We start from the raw sequence: 25,357 nt of genomic DNA, 5'->3' as shown, positions 1-25,357 counted from the left end.
AAGTTTAAATAGTGGGGTTTTTAAGTTTATGCTAAGATCTTTATATTTTGTTTATATTTGCATTTTTTCTTTAATGTTCAGAACATTTCAACATAGGCATTATCTCCATCTTGCAGAAGAGAAACGCGAGACTCAGAAAAGGTGAGTAATAGCTAGTAAATTGGCTATGGTGGGGTTCATACCCAGGGCTGAAGCCAAAGTCTCAGATCTTTCCGAGACACCACCCTGCCTCTCCACAGGAAAGTATTTTTTTTTCAACCTAAAAGTCAATAGATGCATTTTTATTACCATTATTATTAGTAGTAGTAGTCCAAGACAAATACCTTGCTAAAATCACATCTTTAAGAACAACCCAGCATTTGTGATTACCAACTTAATGGAATTCAACTGATGTTTAATTTTCAACCATGAACCTAAAGTGCATAAAAAGGTTTTAAAATTCATCACATATAAACATTCATAATTAAGAAAATAACTCAGGTTTGGAGAGTGCTTTTGAGTAGAAATGTAATTTGGAGGAAAAACATTTTGCTAATTTTCGATATGGTAAACAAGTCTTATTCTTTCCTTTGTGCATCCTCAGCATTCTACTCTAATTGATGCAAGAGTTACAGCAATTAAAAGCAAATACTAATGGGTACTTGATTAGCTTCCAGGCCACATTGGAACTTCTAGGCCTGCTAAATGTTACTTAAATATCTGGAAAAAACTTAGATATAGCAATATATCATTATCTTAGGTTAAAAACTGGTTATTGGGAAGAAAGGAAATTTTTAGTACTGCAACAAAGAACCAAAATGTCTTATAAAGCCACTACCTACTATGAGAAATATATTCCAAAAAACATATTTTACTTAGAAAACTAAATTTAATATACAAATTAATATGGCCATACAGAATTATATATTTACCATTACACCAAAGAACAATCTGTGTTAAAAATGTAGTTTTTAATTTTATGCAGCCTGTTTGAAATGGTAATTAGTTAAGGCTTGCTTTTCAAGCTTAACATTTGCAGTATATGTAATGTGATTCAACAGAAGCACTTCTCATCACATGAGTGCTGTTTGAAACTCAACATACAGTTGTCATAGACCAAATGGTGGATGGGATTCTGATATGTGCTGGGTTGGACCGGAAAGCTGAAGAAAACCATTGTGCATTACAATAACACTACAGGTTTTAACATCTGATACATCAATGTTTCTGTGGAATCTTTGTATAGCTTTCTAATTTTTAATTGCCATATGATAATTGTACTTTATGGGGTACAGGGTTGTAATTAGATACATGAAGATCTTGTATAATAATCAAGTCAAGATAATTAGCATTTCTACCTCCTCAAATATTATCATATCTCTATAATGGAAACCTTCCCACTTTTTTATTTATTATGAAATGTATATTGTTGTAGATTATGGTTACCCTATTGTATTATATAATATCAGAACCACTTCCCTTCTCTGACTGTGTTGGTACCCTTTATCTGCCTTCCCACTACCCCCCACTCTTCTGCCCTCCCTAGCCTATGGTGCCCACTACTATATTCTCTACTCCTACGTAATCAACTTTTTTTAAAAAAAGATTTATTTTATTTATTTCAAAGGGAAAGTTACACACATAGGGAGAGAGAGAGAGAGAGAGAGAGAGAGAGAGAGAGAGAGACTATTTGTTCACTCTCCAAATGGCTACAAAGTCTAGGGATAGGCCAGGCCAGACCAAAGCCAGGAGCCAGGAGCTTCTTCTGGGTCTTCCCATGCAAGTACAGGGGCCCAAGGACTTGGGCCATCTTCTACTGCTTTCCCAGGCCATAGCAGAGAACTGGATCAGAAGTAGAGCAGCCGGGACTCAAACTGGCGCTCATATGCCCACAACATCAGCCCCTGCAGTCAACTTTTTAAGCTTTCACATACAAGGGAGGCCATGTTTTATTTGTTGTTCTGTGTTTGGCTTATTTCACTTAACATAATGTTCTCCAGTTCCATTCATGTTTCTTCAAAAGACAGGATTTCATTCCTTAACTAGAATGATCATGGATTCACCTAGCAGAAAGCCAGAGATTCCTCCTCCCTCCATTACTCTCCCTACTAGCCTTTCATGGGAATTGCTGTGGCCTGGAAAAGGGGAGGTGAGGGAAGAGGAGCTAGGAAGCCCTGGCTTCCGGCCAGTGAAAAATCCTAGGGGTCCACTCACACTGAGTTGGGTGGATCCCTATTTTCCTTCTTCATTTATTCAGTGCCAGAGATTAGGCTGCCTGCTTCTTTTCTGATCCCTTCACTTTTTTGTCGGTGATCAGTCTTACTTGCTCCCTTCCCTGGGGTTCTTCAATGACAGAAACAGAACAGAATCGAGGCTCAGAAGTTTTCCTATGTCCCTTGCTCCCAAAGCAAGTAAACAGCTCTTTGGGGTTTTCTCAGAATCTTCATTTGCTGCCTAGAATGGTAAAAAAGCAAAGGATTAAAACTACCTGGAAGAAAAGGACACAGGGGTGTTTGTGGGAGTCACTGCAATAGGGAAGTAAGGTCCAGATCTGCCTTAGCACCAATTCTCTCCTCTTCTCCCAGCTCTCTCTTACCGCTTTCCCCTGTGAAAAATTTGGACGCTACACGAAAGCACAGAAGTCACGTGGTTATCTTTGTAAAAGAGAAGTTATTCCCAAGAAGAGACAGGAGCTACACCACAGCAAACCAGCAGGGGAGAGATAGGGGAAATCCCAAAAGACCTCGTCCAGGGGACAGCAAAAGACTGGGGCAGCCATTCAAATATATGTAAATATGGGGTAACATCAGGTTGGGTGGGTCTGATTATATATCCAAATTCAGGCAACGCATTACTGCATTTTTAACAAGGTACCTACAGGCAATCACACAATTTTAAGACTGGATGCCATCTCACAGCCACTTATCAGCATTTCTGGTAGGACATTGCCACCTACAGACTGAACAGAAGTAGTTCGCCTAAGCATTACAGCTTCAGCCTGGAAAGAACAGAAAGCCTCCAATGTCCCTATTCCAATGGAAACCTTCATCTAATTGTTTTAGTGTGTTTTGTTGGTGAATCTCACTCTACCTTGTCTCTAATATGGCAGCATAAATTACCATGAGATTCCAGGAAAATAGCTGAGATTATATTAAAAGCACATCTGAGGAAAACCCCACGTATTTTAATTTTCATCTCTTATATGTAAATAAACCAGTAAGACAAAAATTCAGTTCTATGGGGACTCCAGTGAGTCTTTCATCTTTTCATGGGATATTACATAATTCTCAAAAAGTCATTAACCCAAATCAAACAGAGGATTATAGTTTCCAAAAAAGTTGAGAATCTTTAAATCAAGTGTATGACAAACTGTGAATCATACTGTTTGAAGTAACCTGCACTATGTGTATAAAATTAACTTTCTGACATATGCAAACAGAGTCGGTAACATTTTAGCATATAGTGTTAAAACAGAAACTTCTCTAAGCACCACAACAAGTCTACCATTTGAGGTAAACCAGTTGTTTTTTGATATTCTTCCAGGATTGCTATTCTCATATTAAAAGGAAAAGAACATGTGCTCAGATAAATAGTGAGTTAACATTGAAAGGTTCTCATTAATGGTTCGAAGGAATTTTCCTTACGTACATGGGACATGTATGGATTCACCAAAGGAAAAATGCCTCTGAACCACTTTTTTTCTTTATTGTAGATGTGTAATAAAGTATGAAAACACCCCTAATAAAGAAAAAAAAAAGGTTTAGGACTGTGTTTCCCTCTTGTGAGGGAAGGAAGGGCAGGAAATATTTGAGTATACGAAGGACTTGAACTTCTATAATTTGTTTCTGAAGCTGAATAGTGGGTACATATATGGGTGTGCATTGTATTATCTCTGCTCTTTGTATGCGTGAAATAATTCATGCTTACTTTTTCTGGAAATTATCTAGTAGCCTGTCACTAGAACATGAATAAAATATATATGGGGCATGATGATGCCTACCTAGTGCTGCATGCTCTGTACTTTGGATACATTATTTAATTTAATCCTCACATCAAGCCTGCAAGGCAGGCCATTTTATCCTTATTTTACAAGTGAGGAAGCTAATGCTTAGAAGTTAAGTGAATTACCTTATGTAACTCAGTTTCTAAGTAGTAGAACTTAAAGAGAAACAGTATAAAACTGGCAAAAAAAATGGGTTCAAATCAGGGAGGGGCGCTAAAGGACTCAGAAGGAAGTAGTGAATAGTTTCATTTTCAAGATGCTGGCATGATATGCTCTTTGGACCCCTCCCTAGGGAAACAAATAGAACAGTGGAAACTCTAAAAATAACCATTTGAAATCACTATAAATTGTCCTAATGGCTGTTGATGAATGCAGAAACATTTATTCAAGAAAACAAATGAAAACTCAGTAAGAACAGGGAGTTTGTAGCATTTGAATGGTGACACACTCTCCTCTATCCCTCCCTCCCAGATTGGTTTGCCGGATGCTCCACTCCAGGCAAGTGTGGCCAAGAAAACAGGCCTCACTCACCTCCTCAGCTCTCTTACTTACTATCTTTTGTTCTTACTATCAGAAGATAGCATTTCACCAGGAGGGGCAGACCGCCAGCACAGCTCAACCCCTTCAAATCTCAGTAAAGGAGGCTAAATTCTCTATGAATGTGAGTGAGAAGTCAGAAGCTCCCTTCATCCACCTCTACACATACAGCAGAGGCCCTTACCCAGGGATGTCAGGATGAAAACACAGGAGGCCCAATGGCCCTCAGTCCAGTTCACTTGTAGAAGCAGAGGTTTCGTGCTGGGATGGAAAGCGGGGAAGACCAGATGCTACTACTACCATGCTCATCATCACCCAGAGTAGTGACCCAGGGATAGAATAGTGAACTAGGGGTAGAGCAGCCATAGAAAGAGAGCTTTGAAGCTCAGAGAAACTTGTTTTACGTGAAAAAGAGTGTGGGGGAATTCAAGCCTAAGGGTTTTTGCAAAAACAATGGAAATTTTGAAGGTAAGCAAATCAAAGGAAGCTGTAGCTCCTTTGACTTAAGAGCAACAAGCTGCTAGACTATACACCAGCTAAGTCACCAGAGAGAAGCAGAGAAAAAGACTGATAGTAATGATAAGAATAAACCTCAAGTCTGGTCTCAAAAACTACCCTTGCTCAAATATAGCTAGATCAAATGATGGAACAATGTATGTCCCAAGAAATTTTCAAAAACATTAACGGCAAATCAACTGGAAAGTAGTGGAGCCTAACTCCTGGGTGTGACACCAAATGAGGCTTACTAGAGAGATCAAGGAGGGAGGCAAAAAAAAAAAACACCCTATTAACAGCACTGTCATCCTAGTGTGACTTCACGCCCCACCAAGGCTGTACCCTCTGAGTGTGACACCAGAGGATGTACACAGTTGAAAAACTAGACTTCACTAAAATAGTCCAATGAATTACTAAACAAACTAATAAGCAAATGACAAAATAAAAGCCCCAAATGGAATCAATATTCTCAGTTGTGAAACCTAAAAAGCCCAGTTTTAAAAACATTATGTAGAATGCAAAGAATCAGAAATGTGTGACTCATACACTAGGGATGGAATAATAAACAACAGAAATTGCCTATGAGAGTGACAAGATATCAGACTTAACAAGAACTTCAAAGTAGCCATTGTAAGTATATTCAAAAAACAAAAAAGATGACACTTGAAGGAGTAAAGAAAGCTATGATGACAATGTCTTATGAAATCCAGGATATCAACAGAGATAGATATTATTTTAAAAAAGAACCAAATGGAAACTTCAGAGTTAAAATTAAATTTAAAATTTTGTAATTGAAAATAGATTTTTGCAATAAGATGGTCGCAACTGGAATCCATTATACTTACTGAAATAAGCCAGTCCCAAATAGACAGATAATATATGCTTTCCCTGATCCAATATAACTAATACGATATCTGAAATATAATGTATTGGACTGAAATAGACACATTTATTTGATGATTGTTTACAGCCCTTGTCTCTTTGATGGAGGAACAGTGTCTTGTTTAGTTTTGTTCTGTTTTGTCTTATTTTCCTTCATATTACTTGTTGACCTCCATTACATAAAGAAGAGTTAACTATATGATCATTAAGTATACTGAATATAGAGTATGGTAAAAGTTTTTAAAAAAGAATGTTACACTGCTATAGTTTAAATGACCTCTGATTACTTTAAAATTTACTATATATGGATAAAATAGTCATTTTCCATTCAATTATTGTTTATAGCTGTTGTCTATATTCCTACTAAACTAGGGCCTTTTTGCTTTCTATTTGTTAAACTTCTTATTGGTGAGGTAATAAGTCTTTCTACTGTACTGTATTTTTAAAATATGCTATCTCAAAAACTAAAAAAACAAGGGGAGAAGAAAAGGGGGTGGGAGGGAGAGAGAGAAAGGGAGAGGAAGGGAGGAAGGGAATATCATTATCTTCTTAGAATTGTATCTACAAATCGTATTGTATTGTACAAAAGCAAATAAAAATTTAAAAGAAAGAAAATAGATCTTTGTAGAAATCAAAAGTAGAAGTGCAAGGAGGAAGAAGGTTTGGAGTGTAGGCAGGAGGGGAGGAAGTGTCACTACGTTCCTAAATCTGTACATATGAAATATATTAAACTTGTATAACTTTGGGGGCCGGCACTGTGGCACAGCAGGTTAACGCCCTGGCCTGAAGCACCAGCATCCCATATGGGAGCCGGTTTGAGACCCAGCTGCTTCACTTTCGATTCAGTCCTCTGCTATGGCCTGGGAAAGCAGTTGAGGATGGCCCAAGTCCCTGGCCACTGCACCCACATGGGAGACCCAGAAAAGGCTCCTGGCTTTGGATCAGCACAACTCCGGCCATTGTGGCCAACTGGGGAATGAACCAGTGGATGGAAGACCTCTCTCTCTCTCTTTCTCTCTCTCTGCCTCTGCCTCTGCCTTTCCTCTCTCTGTGTAACTCTGACTTTCAAATAAATAATAAATAAATAAAATAAATAAATACAAATTTAAAAAATTCTATAATTTAAATAAAATTATATATATATATATATCACCAAAAAAACATTGTTACAACAGTATTTCTAACCTGGCAGTACGAGAGAATCAGTGGACTTAAAGACAGATTGATATATATTACCAATCTGAAAAACAGAGAAAATCATTAAATAGAAATGAACAGAACCTTGGATAAATATGTGATAATATTTAAGCACAACACCATACATGTAAAGGGAGTACGTAAAGGAGAGGATAGAGAGAATGGAGAAGAAAAAATATCTAAGACCAATGGAATAGAATAGAAACTACAGAAATCTATCCAGTCATCTACAATCAACTTATCTTTGACAAAGGAGTTAAAATCAATCCCTGGAGCAAGGACAGTCTCTTTAACAAATGGTGCTGGAACAACTGGATCTCCACATGCAGAAGTATGAAGCAAGACCCCTACCTTACACTTTCCACAAAAACCTACTCAAAATGGATCAAAGACATGAATCGATGATGCAATACCATAAAATTATTAGAAAACATTGGGGAAACCCTGCAAGACATTAGCATAAGCAAAGAGTTCTTGGAAAAGACCCCAGAAGCACAATCAATCAAAGCCAAAACTGACAAATGGGATTACATCAAATTGAGAAGCTTCTGCTCTGCAAAAGTAACACTTAGCAAAATTAAGAGTTAACTGATAGAATGGGAGAAAATATTTGCAACCTATGCAACTGATAAAGGATTAATATCCACAATCTATAAAGAATTCAAGAAACTCAACAACAACCAAAACAAACAATCCAGTTATGAAATGGGAAAAGGACTTAAACAGGCATTTTTCAAAAGAGGAAATCCAAATGGCCAACACATACATGAAAAAAATGCTCAGGATCACTAGCCATCAAGAAAATGCAAATCAAGACCGGCACCACGGCTCAATAGGCTAATCCTCCGCCTGCGGCGCCAGCACACCGGGTTCTAGTCCCGGTTGGGGTGCCGGATTCTGTCCTGGTTGCCCCTCTTCCAAGCCAGCTCTCTGCTATGGCCCGGGAAGGCAGTAGAGGATGGCCCAAGTGCTTGGGCCCTGCACCCACATGGGAGACCAGGAGAAGCACCTGGCTCCTGCCTTCGGATCAGGGAGATGCACTGGCCGCAGTGGTCATTGGAGGGTGAACCAACAGCAAAAAGGAAGACCTTTCTCTCTGTCTCTCTCTCTCACTATCCACTCTGCCTGTCAAAAAAAATATAAATAAATAAATAAATAAAAAAGAAAATGCAAATCAAAACCACAATGAGGTTTTACCTCACCCCATTTAGAATGGCTCTCATATAGAAATCAACAACCAACAAATGCTGGTGAGGATGTGGGGAAAAAGGTACCCTAATCCACTGTTGGTGGGAATATAAACTGGTATAGCAACTTTGAAAGACAATATGGAGATACCTCAGAAATCTGATTATAGATCTATCATATGACCCAGCCATCCCACTCCTGGGAATTTACTCAAAGGAAATGAAATCAGCATATGAAAGAGTGATATGCACCTCCATATTTAATGCCACTGAATTCACAATAGCTAAGATATGGAATCAACCTAGATGTCTGTCAACTGAAGACTGGATAAAGAAATTATGAGATATGTACATCATGGAATATTATACAGCAACAAAAAAATGAAATCCTGTCCTTTGGAACAAAATGAATGCAACTGTAAACCATTAGACTTAGTGAAATAAGCCAGTCCCAAAAAGACAAATACTGGGCCGGCGCCACGGCTCACTAGGCTAATCCTCCGCCTTGTGGCGCCGGCACACTAGGTTCTAGTCCCGGTCGGGGCACCGATCCTGTCCCGGTTGCCCCTCTTCCAGGCCAGCTCTCTGCTGTGGCCAGGGAGTGCAGTGGAGGATGGTCCAAGTGCTTGGGCCCTGCACCCCATGGGAGACCAGGAGAAGCACCTGGCTCCTGCCTTCGTATCAGCGCAGTGCGCCTGCTGCAGCGCGCCTACCGTGGCCGCCATTGGAGGGTGAACCAACAACAAAAAAGGAAGACCTTTCTCTCTGTCTCTCTCTCACTGTCCACTCTGCCTGTCAAAAAAAAAAAAAGACAAATACTATATGTTCTCCCTGATCTGTGGTAACTAATAGAGTACTTAAAAGGTAATCTATAGAAGTGAAATTGACATTTTGAGATACAATGACTTTGAACACCTCTTGTCTCAACTGTTGAGAAACAGTTTTTTTTTTTTTTTCATACTATTTGTTGAACTCTTAGTCTGGGGTTAAACTTATATGTATAAAGTTAAATGAAAATAGATCTTAGTAAAAATAAGGGGAATAGAAGAGAGAAGAGGAAAAAAGGTAGGAGTGCAGGTAGAAGGGAGGGTGAGGTGGGAAGTATCACTACATTCCTAAATTTGTATTCATGAAATGTATGAAGTTGTATAACTTAAATAAAAGGTTTCTGGGGAAAAAAAAGGGGAAAATATCCAAAGAAAGAATGACTGAAAACTCCTCAAAAAAAAAATTTTTTTTATTTTTTGACAGGCAGAGTGGACAGTGAGAGAGAGAAACAGAGAGAAAGGTCTTCCTTTTGTCGTTGGTTCACCCTCCAATGGCCGCCGCAGCCGGCGCGCTGCGGCCGGCGCACCACGCTGATCTGATGGCAGGAGCCAGGTGCTTCTCCTGGTCTCCCATGGGGTGCAGGGCCCAAGCACTTGGGCCATCCTTCACTGCACTCCCGGGCCACAGCAGAGAGCTGGCCTGGAAGAGGGGCAACCGGGACAGAATCCGGCACCCCGACCGGGACTAGAACCCGGTGTGCCGGCGCCGCTAGGCAGAGGATTAGCCTATTGAGCCATGGCGCCAGCCTGAAAACTCCTCAAATTTGAGGAAAATATTAATCTACACATTCAACAAGCTCAGCAATTTTCAAATAGGACAAATGCAAAGAGATCCACACCAGAAAAATTATAATGAAAAGATGAAAGTAAAACATTTTGAAGGCATCAAGAAGAAACAATTCATCAAGGGTGGTGTACTTGGAACATATGAACAGCCAATTTTTCATCAGAATCATAGAGGCTGAAGACAGTAGGATGGCATACTCAAAGTAATAAAAACAAAAAATAGGAGCTGGTGCTGTGGCACAGCAGATTAACAGCCTAGCCTGGGGCGCCAGCATCTCATATGGGCACCAGTTCTAGTCCCAGCTGCTCCACTTCTGATCCAGCTCTCTGCTGTGGCCTGGGAAAACAGTAGAAGATGGCCCAAGTGCTTAGGCCCCTGCACCCATGTGGGACACCCAGAAGAAGCTCCTGGCTCCTGGCTCTTGGCTTTGGATCGGTACTGCTCTGACCCTTGTGGCCAATTGGGGAGTGAACCAGTGGATAGAAGACCTCTCTCTCTCTGCCTCTTCTTCTCTCTGTGTAACTCTGACTTTCAAATAAATAAATAAAAATCTTTTAAAAATACATGCCAAACAAGAATTATATATCCATCCAAACTAGCTTTCAAAAATGAAGGTGAAATGAAACTTTCCCAAATGGAAATTGAGAGAATCATTAACTGGAAAATCCACCTTACAAAAATTAAAGAAAGCTGTTCAGGCTGAAAGCAAGTAGATGCAGATATAAATTCAAAGCCACATATAAAAACAAAGAACATCAGTAAAGCTAATTATATAATTAAAATGATATCCTAAGCACATGTTTCTTCTTAACTTACATAAAATCAATTTAATAAAACAAAACTGTATGATTATATTGTTCACCTATAGCATGCAGAAATTTAATATATTCATATGTATAACTCTAAATTTTTTGGCACCAGAATACTCTTTTAGTTCCACTTTTTCATGAGTGTTTTTGAAGTATTCTTATATTTGACAACCACAGCACAGAAGAGACAGGTGGGAGCAATTTTCTACTGGAACAATGATGTGATACCATATAGTAATGCAAATCCACAGAAGAAATGAAGAGAGGCAAATGATAAATAAGAAAGTTAACAAATATGAGCTATCTTCAGAAAGTCAATGGAAAATATGTATGATGAAAATATTGTTTCATGGATTTCAATTGTTTGTACCAAAATAAACTTATCTTTTAATTAAATTTTTCCATGAATGTAATGAAGTACACTCATATCTTTGTTCTCTTTTCTTAAAATTATATTAAATAATAATTATACAATGTATCATTGTGTTTTAACATACATAGATATAATATTTATAATTTTAATAGTAAAAAAGGAGAACACAGGCACAGCTATGTGGAAGTCATATTTTCCTATCTCACTAGAATTAAGCTAGCATAAATATGGAGTAGATTATAAGTTAAGATATATATGGAAAGCCCTAGAGCAATCACAAGATAAACCTAAAAATATAGTGGAAAAAATCATTAAAGGACTTATGGTTTCTGCTCTGACATGTAAAGACTTTGGAAGTCATCACTACTATCCTCGTAATAAGAAAATTGCTGAGAAAATTGAAAATCAATTATTTTCCTTAGTTTACTGAGAAGAGTTTACAAGGAAAACAACTGCCTCTAAATCTGGAGAGATAGGAAAATACAGAGAATTATAACTAAAATTAGCTTCCATGAAATAGAAGCCACCAGAGCTAGCAACCAGAAGGAAACTCAAACACAACTAGAAAACCCTTAATTCACAATGTACTAATATTCTCATAAGCCTACCATGAGTCGAAAATGTCACAACTTGAACATACATTTCATACACCTAGCTCGCTGAACATCATAGTTTAGCAGCACAGTATACTGTGGAATATCAGTTGTTTCCACCTAGATCACATAACTAACTTGGTGTGGTGCTTGTTACTTCTACCCTACACTGCAAGGGTATTGTACCACATATCATTAGTCCATGAAAATATCAGAATTCTGAATTCCAAATATGGTTTCTATTGAAAGTGCATCACTTCCACACCACTGTAAAGTCAAAAAATTGTAAGCCAAACCATTGTAATTCAGGGACCAACTGCAGTAATTTTGATAAATTGCTGGAATGTGGAAACTCCTGGAGACCCAGCCATGGGTAAGTGTGAAACACTTTTGTGAGTTTTGCATCCAGGAAGCCAACAAGGTTCTCAGAGTGAATAACAGTGAAATATGCCTTTCATGTATCAGGTGTGGGACAGTACAATTTTGAAATAATCCCAGAACATTTTCCATAGAAAAGGTCTATGTTTCAAGGGAAAATATTTAGTCAGAGCTTTATCTGACCTGAGAATCTGACAACAGACCAGCTCCAGTTCTCATCTTCCTGTCATAGGTGAGAGAATTCTCAAACTGCTAAGAAGTATTTCCAAAGGTCAAGTCCCAGTGATTCAGGCACACTAGAATTTTGAGATTTGCTCATAACACCTTACCACCACATCAAAAGGGCTCCAGTATAATAATGGTGGAGTATAGCTTACAGGGATGAAAAACAAAGACTCTATTTAAGAATGAGTTCTTCAATCCAACATGGGAAGCAGGATACACAGCAGACTCATAGAATGGCAGGTGTCCTAAACAGCACTCTGGCCTCAGAATCAGCCCGTACGGCATTTGGATCTGGCTGAAGAGCCCATGAGAGGTTCACAGGCATGGAAAGCCAAGGCACTCTGGCAAAAAAAAAAAAAGATGACCTAAATGAAAGATCTCTGTGAGTGAGATCCCAGCAGAAAGAATGGGCCATCAAGGAAGGAGGTACCTGTCTCTGAAGGCTAGGGGAAGATAGTTTAAAAAAAAGTGGAGTACATTCTCAGGAGAGAATTAGGGAGAAAACTGCAGTGGAAAATCTACAGAAGGAAGAGGGACCCGTGGATCTCTGTGGAGGCTGCTGACATGCAGCATGAGTGTGGACACAACACAGGACCCCAGTAGCTGAGAACTTCAGTACCAGCTTTGGAGAATGAGATAAGATCAGAATACAGCAGCCCATGCCACTGGTGATACAGCTGCAGGAAGAGCCTGGCATGAGTCCTGCCTGGAGTCCTGTGGGAGACAGGATACCTGCTAACACAGTGGAAAAAGGGGGCATATTTTTCCTTCCCTGCCCCCCCAACAATGGCTCTTGGCAACCGGTTGAGAGAGGGTGGGAGCCATTTTGGACATAGGTAACAGATGCACCACCTCTTGTGTGTGTGCCCAGCAACTGGCTGAGACAAGACAGATGCCATATTGTCAATAGCTATGGCAATGGCTCAGGTCTGCATACCTGGCAACTGGCAGAAAGAAAGCACCACTTGTGTAACATAAAGGGGCTCTGACTCATGGCTCTTGTGTATGTGTGTGAGGCAAGGATTTGACCAGAGGGAAAAATCCACATTCTCCATTGACTTCAATCTGGATAGGAGAACTGACAGGGGGCTATCTCCCCCTAGCCTAAAGTAGTAAGCTCCCTACCCTATTCAGCCATCTTGAAACCTCTGATTTTTTTTTCCTATAAAATTGAGTAGAATTTCTTGCTTCTTGAATAGGAAGTTTCTGTATTTTGGTGTGTGAATTTGGATTGGGTTTGAAATGTGCTTGAGAATTATCCAGAACCAACAACTGGAAACAGTATGGGCATGTTTCTTCAAAATTGCTTTTATCATTGTGTGACAAACTGTAGACCAGGAGGAGACAGTGGGCCTGGTCTGGGAAGCTATCTTGTAGTCTCCTTTTTTCTAAGATTTATTTATTTGCAAGTCAGAGTTACACAGAGAGGAGAGGCAGAGAGAGAGAGAGAGAGAGAGAGAGAGAGAGAGAGGTCTTCCATCCGCTGGTTCACTCCCCAATTGGCTGCAACGGCTGGAGCTACGCCGATCCAAAGCCAGGAGCCAGGAGCCAGGAGCCTACTCCAGGTCTCCCACGCGGGTGCAGGGGGCCAAGGACTCAGGACATCTTCTACTGCTTTCCCAGGCCACAGCAGAGAGCTGAATTGGAAGTGGAGCAACTGGGTCTCGAACCAGTGCCCATATGGGATGCCAGTGCTTCAGGCCAGGTTGTTAACCCACTGCGCCATAGCACCTGCCCTGTAGTCTCCTTGATGTAGCTTCAAGGTAGTACTTCTGCCTCATTACTGCCTCTGCTATCATCCTCCACCAGCGCCTTAAACATGTTAAGCGCAGCCATGTTAAATTTCCTGATATTACCCAAATCTGTGCCATATCTGAGCCTGCTTATGAAGTTTGCTTTGTCTCTTCAGACTTGCCTTTTAGCGTCTTGCAGTTTCTGTAGGAAGCCAGATATGCTACACTGAATATTACAGGCTGAGGTATATGTAGGAATGTGAGTTGCCTCCAGCCTCCCAACATATCACAGGCTTTGGGGCTCAAACCACCTAGGTGGAGCACCCACAGGCAGCTAGCTCGGAGAATGCCTCTGCTTCTCTGTGGATGGGACAGGCTAGTGGGGCAGAGGGGATAATGTGTACCCCATGACTATGGGAGCCTTGTGGCTGAGACTGTGGGAACTCTGACTCCATGAGAGGGTGAAGGTTGTAGCTGGGTCTCTGGGCAACCACTGTGAGCTTCTCCACATGCTCAGGGTTCCCTGATTACCTGGGGTGGGTCACTGCAATGGGATCTGTGTGCTTACATGAGGATTGCACAGAACCTATGTGCTGTTCTTATGGCAGCATGCATGAGTATTGCACCCACTCTGAGATAACACCCAGGCATTCATCACCTTGGAAGAGAGGGAAGTGATGGAGTGATTATGCCAACAGAAGTGATCAAATCCTCCCTTCTGAGAGAGAGAGAGAGAGAGAGAGAGAGAGAGAGAGAGAGAGAGAGATTTATGACTCCCATCTTGGGTATCACCCTGGATACTTGCCCCACCCTGGAGCACTGAACAGAGCTCCCTGGCCACATCCAGCACACACTTCTGGGTATTCACTAAAAGAGCAGACACTCCACTATGTCACAAAGGCATAGTTCAAAGATAAAAACCATCATAGGAAAAAAACAACAACAAATATCTCCACAAATGCCTAAAAATAAATGTAGAATTCAAGAAATAAGAATAAGGAAGACAACATAAACCCTGCAAAGGAAGACAATGCTTCAATATTAAAATGTGATGATCAAGAATTGATGAAATGCTGGAAATGGAATTCAAAGAATTAATCATGGGATTATTCAGAAGCAATCAGAAGCAAATCTGTGAATTGAAGAAATCCGTACATGACATGAATGAAAATTTTTCCCATGAAATTGAGATTTTTTAAAGAGAAATCAAAATGAGTTATTAGAAATGAAGAATTCAAAAAATCAAATAAAAATGTAGTAGAGAGCCTTAATAGCAGACTTGGTGAGGTAGAAGAAAGAATATCTAAGCTAGAAGACAAAAGATTCAGAAATTTCTGTCAGATCAAAAATATAAATAAATAAATAGGAAGAAGAAATTTGAAAAATTAAAAACAGTATTGGATATTTATGACATACTATCAAATGACTCAACATATAAGTGTTAGAAGTTCCTGAAAGTATTAAAGGGAATGGATTAGAAGGCCTATTTAGTGAATCAATTACAGAAAACTTCCCCAATTTGGAAAAAGGAAGGGATGTCCAAGTACCAGAAGCACATAGAACTCCTAACAGACATGACTAGAAAAGATTTTCACTATGACACATTGTAGTCAAACTTACAACAGTAAAACAAAAAGAAAAGATTCTAAAATGTGCATGAGAGGAACACAAGATTACTTTCAAAGACTCTCCAAGTAGACCCGCAGCTGACTTCTCATCATAAACACTATAGGCTAGGAGAGAATTGTGAAACACAGTCCAAATCTGAAGAGGAAAAAAAAAGCTGTCAACCCAGAATACGGAACCCTACAACACTCTCATTTATGAAAGAAGGTGAAATAAAAACTTTCTAAAACAAATGGAAACTGAAGTAATTTGTCACCACTTGTCCAGCCTTACAAAAGGTGCTTATGGATATGCAACACAGAGAAACACAGAAGATAGTCATCATTATGAAATAATGTGAAGCAACAGAAAATCTCCCAGTAAAAGTACAAAAGAAATCCAAAGTAAACAATAGGAATATTTATGGGAAAATGGCAGGGCCAAGTCATTACATTTCACTAGTAACCTTGAAAGTAAATGGCCAGTTAAAAGATACAGACTGGCTGAATGGATTTAAAAACAAACCTGGGGGTCAGCACTGTGGCATAGTGGGTAAAGCCATATGGGATGCCACAGTGCCAGAGTCCCATATGGGCACCGGTTTGAGTCCTGGTTGCTCCACTTCTGATCCAGCTCTCTTCTATGGCCTGGGAAAGCAGTGGAAGATGGCCCAAATCCTTGGGCCCCTGTACCTATGTAGGACACCTGGAAATAGTCCTGGCTCCTGGCTCTTGGCTTCAGATCAGCTCAGCTCCAGCTGTTATGGCCATCTGGGGAGTGAACCAAAGGATGGAAGACCTCTCTCTTTCTCTCTCTCTCTCTCTCTCTCTCTCTCTCTCTCTCTCTCTCTCCCCCACCTCTCTATATCTCTGTCTTTCAAATAAATAAAATAAATCTTCAAAAAAAGGGACAAGACCCATCTATTTGGTGCCTATAAGAAACATGCCACACCAATAAAGATACATGCAGACTGAAAGTGAAAGAATGGAAAAAGATATTCCATGCTAATGCAAAGCAAAAATAAGCTGCTGTAGCCACCCTAGTATCAAAAAAATAGATTTTAACACAAAAAAAACTGTTAAAAGAGACAAAGAAGCACACTATGTAATGATTACGGGATCAATTCAACAGGAAGATGTGACTATAATATACATATATGCACCCAATTACAGGGTGCCTGGTTATTCAAAAGAAATGTGAACAGATCAAAAGGGAGACATAGACTCCAATACAATAGTAAAAGGGGACTTCAACACCCAATATCAGCAATGGACAGATGAACCAGACAGAAAATCAGCAAGGAAACAACAATCAACACTGTTGATCAAATGGTTCTAACTGATATCTACAGAACTTTTCATCCCACAGTTGTAAAACACCCATCCTTCTCATCAATACCTGGAACTTTCTTTAAGATAGACCATATGCTAGGCCATAAAACAAGTCTCAGGAAATTAAAAATATCGAAATCATACCATGCATCTTCTTTGATAACAATGGAATGAAGCTGGAAATCAACAACTCAGGAATCTCTAGATCATAGGAAAACAAATGAAGACTGAACAACATGCTTCTGAATGAACAGCAGGTCGTAGAAGAAATCAAAACAGAAATCAAAAAAATTTCTAGAAACAAATGAAGATGGCAATACAACATATCAAAGCTTATGGGATACAGCAAAAGCAGTGTTAATAGGGAAATTTATAGCAATTGGTGCCTATATCAAGAAATCAAAAAGACATCAAAAAGGCTATCAGGGGCTGACGCTGTGGTGCAGTGGGTTAACACCCTGGCCTGAAATGTCGGCATCCCATATGAGCACCTGTTCTAGTCCTGGCTGTTCCACCTCCAATCCAGCTCTCTACTATGGCCTGGGAAAGCAGTAGAAGATGGCCCAAGTCCTTGGTCCTCTGCACCCAAGTGAGACACCTGGAAGAAGCTCCTGGCTCCTGCCTTTGCAGCTATCTTGGGAGTGAACCAGCAGATGGAAGACCTCTCTCTCTGTCTCTACCTCTCTCTGTAACTCTGTCTTTAAAAAAAAAAAGAAATCGGATAGGCTATCAGTGCATCTCAGATACCTAGAAAAACAACAAAAACAAAACCCCAAATTAATATCAAGAAGGAAATAATTAAAATTAGAGAAGCAAATAAAATTGAATAAAATACAAAAGATTAATGGAATGAAAGGTTTTTTGAAAAAAATAAACAAAATTGATACACTATAGGCCCAACTAACCAACAAAAGAGAGAGAAGACCCAAATCAATAAAATCAGAGATGAAAAAGGAAATGTAACAACAGACACCACAGAAATAAAAAATCATCAGAAGAGCTGTATGCCAACAATTGGGAAACAAAGAACAAATGGATAGATTCCTGCATACATACAATCTAACAAAACTGAGTCATAAAAACAAAGAAAACCTAAACAGACTGATAACCAAGATAGAGATTAAATCAGTAATAGACCCTCCCAACAAAGAAAAGTCCAGGACCAGATGGCTTCACTGCTGAATTCTACCAGACATTTAATGAAGAGCTAATTCCAATTCTTCTCAAGCTATTTAAAACAACTGAAATGGAGAGAATCCTCCCAAATGTTCTCTATGAAGCCTGCACCATCTTAATTCCTAAATCAGAAAAAGATACAACAGAGAAAGAGAAATACAGACCAATATCTCTGAAGAACATACACTCAAAAATTCTCTACAAAATACTACCCAATCAAATACAACATGTCAACAAGATCATTCACCTGGATCAAGAGGGACTTATCCCTGATATGCAGGGATGGTTCAACATTGGCAAATCAATAAATGTGATGCACATTTAGCAAACTGATGAACAAAAAACATATGTTTATCTCATGAAATGGAGAGAAAGCATTTAATAAAATACAACATCCTAGGGGCCAGTGCTGTGACGCAGCAGGTTAATGCCCTGGCCTGAAGTGCCAGCATCTCATATGGGAGCTGGTTTGAGACCCGGCGGCTTCACTTCCGATCCAGCTCTCTGCTATGGCCTGAGAAAGCAGTACAAGATGGCCCAAATGCTTGGGCCCCTGCACCCATGTGGGAGACCCAGAGGAAGCTCCTGGCTCCTGGCTTCGGATCGGTGCAGCTCTGGCTATTGCGGCCAATTGGGGAGTGAACCATTGGATGGAAGACCTCTCTCTCTCTCTCTCTCTCACTCTCACTCTCATTCTCTCTCTCTCTCTTTCTCTCTCTGCCCCTCCTCTCTCTGTGTAACTCTGACTTTCAAATAAATAAATATTTTTTAAAAATCCTTTGAACAAAACCTTAAGCAAATTGGGTATAAAAGGAACATTCCTCAACACAATCAAGACAGTCTATGACAAACCCACAGCCAGCATTTTATTGAATAGGGAAAAGCTGGAAGCATTCTCACTAAGATCCAAAACCAGACAAGGATGCCCACTCTCACCATTGCTGTAAATTTTAGCCAGAGCCATTATGCAAGAAAAAGAAATTAAAGGGATATAAATTGGAAAGGAGGAAATCAAAATATCCCTATTTGCAGATGACAAGATCTATATATAGGGGAATTCAAAGACTCCATTAAGAGACTATTGGAACTCAAAAATGAGTTTGGTAAAGTGGCAGGACATAAAATTAGCACACAAAAATCAATAGCCTTTGTATACACAGACAATTCCATGGCCGAGAAAGATCTTCTAACACCAATCTCATTCACAATAGACACAGAAAAATTAAATACCTTGGAACAAATTTAACCAAGAATGTCAAAAGATCTCTATGATGAAAATTACAAAATATTAAAGAATGAAATAGAAGAAGACACAAAAAAATGGAAAAATTTTCCATACCACCAAAAGCAATTTACAGATTCAATGCAATCCCCAATTCATATAGAAACCCACGATAACCCAAATAGCTTAAGTAATCTTAAACAACAAAAACAAAGCCCGAGACATCACTACCAGATTTCAAGACATACTACAGTGCAGTTATAATCAAACCAGATGGGTAACAGCAAAAGAAAACAACATATGTGTAGACCAATGGAACACAACAGAAACTCCAGAAGTCAATGCACATATCTACAACCAACTTATCTTTGACAAAGGAGTTAAAATAAATCACTGGAGTAAGGACAGTCTCTTCAAAAAATGGTGCTGGGAAAACTGGATCTTCACATTCAGAAGTATGAAGCAAGATTCATACCTTATACTTTACACAAAAATCTACTTAAATGGATAAAAGACCTGAATCTATGACCTTATACCATCAGATTACTAGAGAATACTTGGAAATCTACAAGACATTGGTGTAGACAAAGACTTCTTGGAAAAGACCCCAGAAGCACAGGCAATCAAAGCCAAAATTGACAAATGGAATTACATCAAATTGAGACACTTCTGCATTGCAGAAGAAATACTCAGCAATGTGAAGAGGCAACTGATAGAATAGGAGAAAATATCTGCAAACTATGCAACTGATAAAGGATTAATATCCACAGTCTATAAAGAGCTCATAAAACTCAACAACAACAACAACAAAATCCAGTTAAGAAATGGGTAAATGACTTGAACAGGCATTTTTCAAAAGAGGAAATCCAAATGGCCCACAGACATCTGAAAAAATGCTCAGGATCACTAGCCATCAGGGAAATGTAAATCAAAACCATAATGATGTTTCACCTCACCCCAGTTAGAATAGCTCTCATACAGAAATTAACAAATGTCAACTGCTGACAAGGATGTGGGGAAAAGAGTACCCTAATCTACTGTTGGTGGGAACATACACTGGTTCAGCCACTGGGGAAGACTGTATGGAGATACCTCAGAAATCTGAATATAGGCCTACCATATGACCCAGCCATCGCACTTCTGGGAATTTACCCAAATGGAAAGAAATCAGTATATGAAAGAATGATCTCTACTCCTGTGTTTAATGTGGCTAAATTCACACTAGCTAAGCTCTGGAATCAACCCAGATGTCTATGAACTGAAGACTGGATTAAGAAATTATGGTATATATACACTATGGAGCTGTAAATTTAAAAAAGAATAAAATCCAGCCCTTTGCAACAAAATGGATTCAACTAGAAACCATTATACTTACTGGAATAAACCAGTTGCAAAAAAGACAAATATCATATGTTCTCCCTGATCTGTGGTAACTACTAGAGTACCAAAAATATAATGTATAGGAGTGAAATCGACATTATGAGATTAGATGATTGTTTACAGCTCTTGTCTCTACTGTTGAGGAACAGTGTTTTTTTGTTGTTGTTTCTTCTTCTTAGTGTAAGGTTAACTTTATGAGTATACAGTAAACTCTAAATAGGTTATTGTAAAAACTAAGAGAGGGAATAAGTGAAGGAGGAGGAAGAAGGCTGGGAGTGCAGGTGGGAAGGTGGGTAGGGTCAGAAGAATCACTATGTTCCTAAATTTGTATTTATGAAATTCTTGAAGTTTGTCCACTTTAAATAAAATTTTAAAAATATGATAAAAATAAAAATAAAGCAGAAAAAGTTGTGAAAATATACAAAGACTCCAAAAGTGTATTACTAATTACTGTAAAACACATAACAAAGCAGTTAGACATTGTAATAAAAGTAGCTTTCTATCAGCACTGAAGAGCAATCCTACCACTCCTATGAGAAAAGTCAATCAGAAGATACCAGAAAGACTGCAAGTTCAATAAATAAATCTGTCTGGTTCCAAAGGCTAGAGCCCAGCACAGATTTTCAAAGCACCTACATCTGGACAGAAAACACCCATTTGCTCTCCAAATAATGTGAGCCAAACAAAGAAACTAAAAATGTTGCTTGGCAAGAATTAATCCAAAAGCAATCCAAAGGTATACTTCATAAATTTCTTATCTTCTCTTTGAAGGACAAACTTAAAAATAAGATATGTCTACTGAAATTCCTGAAACTAAAATTAATAAAACAACATTTTTACTATTATTTATTCTTTGAATACATGCTTAGGTGCAAGAACAAACATTTTTTGGCATCCTTCAAAGTTCAGGAGAAAAATGCCTCATCATCTTTCCAATGGAAATTGAGACCTTTATGACAGGTTCTCTATTCACTCCTGAAGATTTCTTCCATGTATCTGTAGCCTTATTGCTAATTCAGAAAAAGGATCATTATTTTCTCAGTGTATCATTATTTTCTTAGTCACCTTTGTAGCTATATTCATAAAATTTGAACATTATTCCTATTTTGAATGTAATTGTAAATATTTTTGACATATGACATTCACATTTATAGGTGATTCAGTAAGGTACTGAAATTTCCAGTGGTACATCTACTATTCCTATAATAAAATTTTCCAAAAGTGGCATTTTAAAAAAGGCTCCAATGGAAAATGTGGAAACCATACAGTAAGAAATAGGAAATGTAAGCAAAGAGGTATGAACTCTAAGAATCAAAACAAAATTCCTGAGATGGAAAACATTATAACAGAAATTTAAAAATGTCTTTGATGGATCTATCAATAAACTGCACATAGCTGAAGAAAGAAAACAGTTGGTCTGAATATATGTCAACAAAAATTTCCTAAATTGAAATGTAAAGAGAGGGGTTAGTGCCATGGTGCACTAAGTTAATCCTCTGCCTGCAGTGCCAGCATCCCATATGGGTGCCAGTTCTAGTCCTGGCTGCTCCCCTTCCAATCCAGCTCTCTGCTGTGGCCTGGGAAATCAGTAGAAGATGGCTCAAGTCCTTAGGCCCCTGCACCCATATAGAAGACCAGGAAGAGGCACCTGGCTCCTGGCTTCAGGTCGGTGCAGCTCCAGCCATTGCAGCCATTTGGAGAGTGAACCAATGGAGGGAAGACCTTTCTCTCTGTCTCTCCCTCTCATTGTGTATAACTCTACCTCTCAAATAAATAAAATCTAAAAAAAAAGAAAGAAATGTAAAGATAAACAATACTTTTTAAAATGCAATATCTAAGAATTGTGGAACAATGACAAAAGGTGGACTATGTGCACAATGGGAATATAGATCAAAAGAGACAGAAAGGAGCAGAAGAAATATTTGAAGAAATTACAACTGAGAATTTTCCAAAATTTATGACAGACATCAAAGTACAGATATAGGTATCTTGGAAAACACCAGATAAATAGCAAAACATCTACACCTAGCCATATCATATTGAAACTACAGAAAAGCAAAGATAAAAAAAATCTTGAAGGAACTCTGGGGAGAAAACACCTTACCTACAGAAAACAGTGGTAAGAACTACATCAGACTTCTCATCAGAAACAATGCAAGCAAGAACAAAATGGTATGAAATATGAAAGTGTTAAAAGAAAAAATGAAAACCTAGAATCCTTTTTTTTAATTAAAAGAGTCACCTCAGGGATTTTAAGCTACTCAAAAGTTTAGATGTTATAATTAGTTTTAATTGAAAGATACAGAGATAGAAATCTCCCATCTGTTGGTTTACTTCCCAAATCCTTCTAACAGTAAGGGCTGTTCCAGGTCAAAGCCAGGAGCAAGAAATTCAAGCCAAGTCTCCCACAGGGGTGGCAAGGATCCAACCACTTGAAGCATCACCTGCTGCCTCTCAGGGTGCACATTAGCAGGAAGCTGGATCCAGAAGCAGAACAGGGACTCCAACCCAGGCACTCTGATACTAGATGCAGGCATGCCAAGTGGCTTCTTAACTGCTGTACCAAACATCTGCCTTCTTATAACTCTAACTGAAATGTTTATCAAACAAAAGTTGTGTGAAATTGTTACCAAAATAACTACCCTGTAAAAAATTTTTAAAACAATCTCTTCAGGAAGGAAAAAAAGACCTAAATGAAAGACCTCTGCGAGTGAGATCCCAGTGGAAAGAATGGGGCCATCAAAGATGGAGGTACCTTTCTCTGAAGGGAGGAGAGAACTTCCACTTTGACTATGACCCTGTCAGAATAAGATCGAAGTCGGCGAACCCTAAAGGCTTCCATACCCTTGGCAACTCATGACTAGAGCCTAGGGAGATTAATGATGCCATAAACAAGAGTGTCAAATTGTTAAGTCAACAACAGGAGTCACTGTGTACTTACATCTCATGTGGGATCTGTCCTTAATGTGTTGTCCAATGTGAAGTGATGCTATAACTAGTACTAAAAAGTATTTTTACACTTTGTGTTTCTGTGTGGGTGCAAACTGATGAAATCTTTACTTAGTATATACTGAATCGATCTTCTGTATATAAAGATAATTGAAAATGAAAAAAAAAAAACCCTGGTGTTAAATTGGAAATTGCATAGAAAATTAATTAATTTTTAAAAATATCATGTAGGATCTCTGTCTTTAATGTGCTGTACACTGTGATTTAATGCTATAACTAGTACTCAAACAGTATTTTTTCACTTTGTGTTGCTATGTGAGGGCAAACTGTTGAAATCTTTACTTAATATATACTAAACAGATCTTCTGTATATAAAGAGAATTGAAAATGAATCTTGATGTGAATGGAAGGGGAGAGGGAGCGGGAAAGGGGAGGGTTGTGGGTGGGAGGGAAGTTATGGTGGCGGAAGCCAATGTAATTCATAAGCTGTGCTTTGGAAATTTATATTCATTAAATAAAAGTTTTAAAAAAAACTTGGACCCACATGAAAAAAGAAAGAGTGCCAGAAAAATAATAAATGAAAATAAAATAAATCATCTTCTTAACTGATCCAACAGAAAACTATTTTTTCAAAGCAATAATATATTGGGTGCTTTTACTTTATAGATCAGTAAAATGAAAGACAAAAATATTATAAGAGATGAAAGGGGGAATTGAGAATACTGTGTTATAAAGTTCCTGAGTGACATATCAGCTGGTACAGTGCTTTGTGAAAGTGCTATTAGATTTAGCTGCAAATTCTCAGAGAATTCACTCAATTCTACAGAATTCACTAAAATATTCTGAAAGAAATACAATATACTAGGAGAGGAGAAAATATGAAATCCTGTAGAATATTTAATATAAACAGGCAAGATTGTAAAAAAGAACAAAGTGCAATGGGTGGAAAAATGTTACAAACATGGTAAATATTAACCCAAATGTCAATAATCACTTTAATTGCATGTGGTCTAAATATACCAATTAAAAGTCAGAGACCAGGGGACAGTGTTTGTCATAGCAGTTAAGACATCAATTGGGATGCTGCATCCCCTGTCAGAGTGCTAGGGTTTGAGTCCCAACTCCACTCCTCATTCCACTTTCTTTCTAATGCACATCCTGAGAGGTAGCAGGTGATGGCCCAAGTACTTGGGTACCAGCTGGGATTGAGTTCCCAGCTCCTGGCTTCAGCCTGGCTCAGGCCCAGATGTTGTAGGCATTTAAGGAATGAACCAGGAGAAGGGGGATCTGTGTGTTTCTCTCTCTCTCTCTCTCTCTCTCTCTCTCTCTCTCTCTTTCCTTTTCAAATAAATATTAGAAAACACACAGAGAGGCTTTCAGAGTATATAAAAGTATTCAATTATATGTTGTCTACAAGACATGGATAAAAGTCAAGGGATAAAGAAAGATAGATCATATTAACTCTAATCAAAAGAAACCTGGATAAGCCCATACTCATTTCAGATAAAGCAGACTTCAATTATGGAAAATTATCAGGGATGGGAAGAAAAATTACATAATGATAACAGAACCAATTCTCCAACAAGATATAACAATCTTCAGTGAATACACCTAACAGTTAAGCATCAAAATACATGAGGAAAAATTGAAAGAACAGAAGGGAGAAATATATCCAATATTATTTATAGA

At 38.7% G+C, this 25,357-nt stretch overlaps 1 protein-coding gene and 1 pseudogene across 3 annotated transcripts in view; one reads left to right on the top strand and one right to left on the bottom strand.

Annotated features, from left to right (window-relative positions):
* The window catches only part of ARHGEF6 (Rac/Cdc42 guanine nucleotide exchange factor 6), a 108,482-nt gene that overhangs the window by 27,484 nt on the left and 55,641 nt on the right, over positions 1–25,357 (bottom strand). The gene's annotated exons all lie outside the window — the stretch shown is intronic.
* LOC133753613 (UPF0711 protein C18orf21 homolog) lies at positions 12,039–21,488 on the top strand (annotated as a pseudogene).

Source organism: Lepus europaeus, chromosome X, assembly GCF_033115175.1.
Source record: "Lepus europaeus isolate LE1 chromosome X, mLepTim1.pri, whole genome shotgun sequence".
In the NCBI taxonomy this organism is placed as follows: Eukaryota; Metazoa; Chordata; class Mammalia; order Lagomorpha; family Leporidae; genus Lepus; species Lepus europaeus.
Note: the sequence above shows the minus strand (reverse complement) of the source record. Positions and strands in the feature narration are given on the sequence as shown.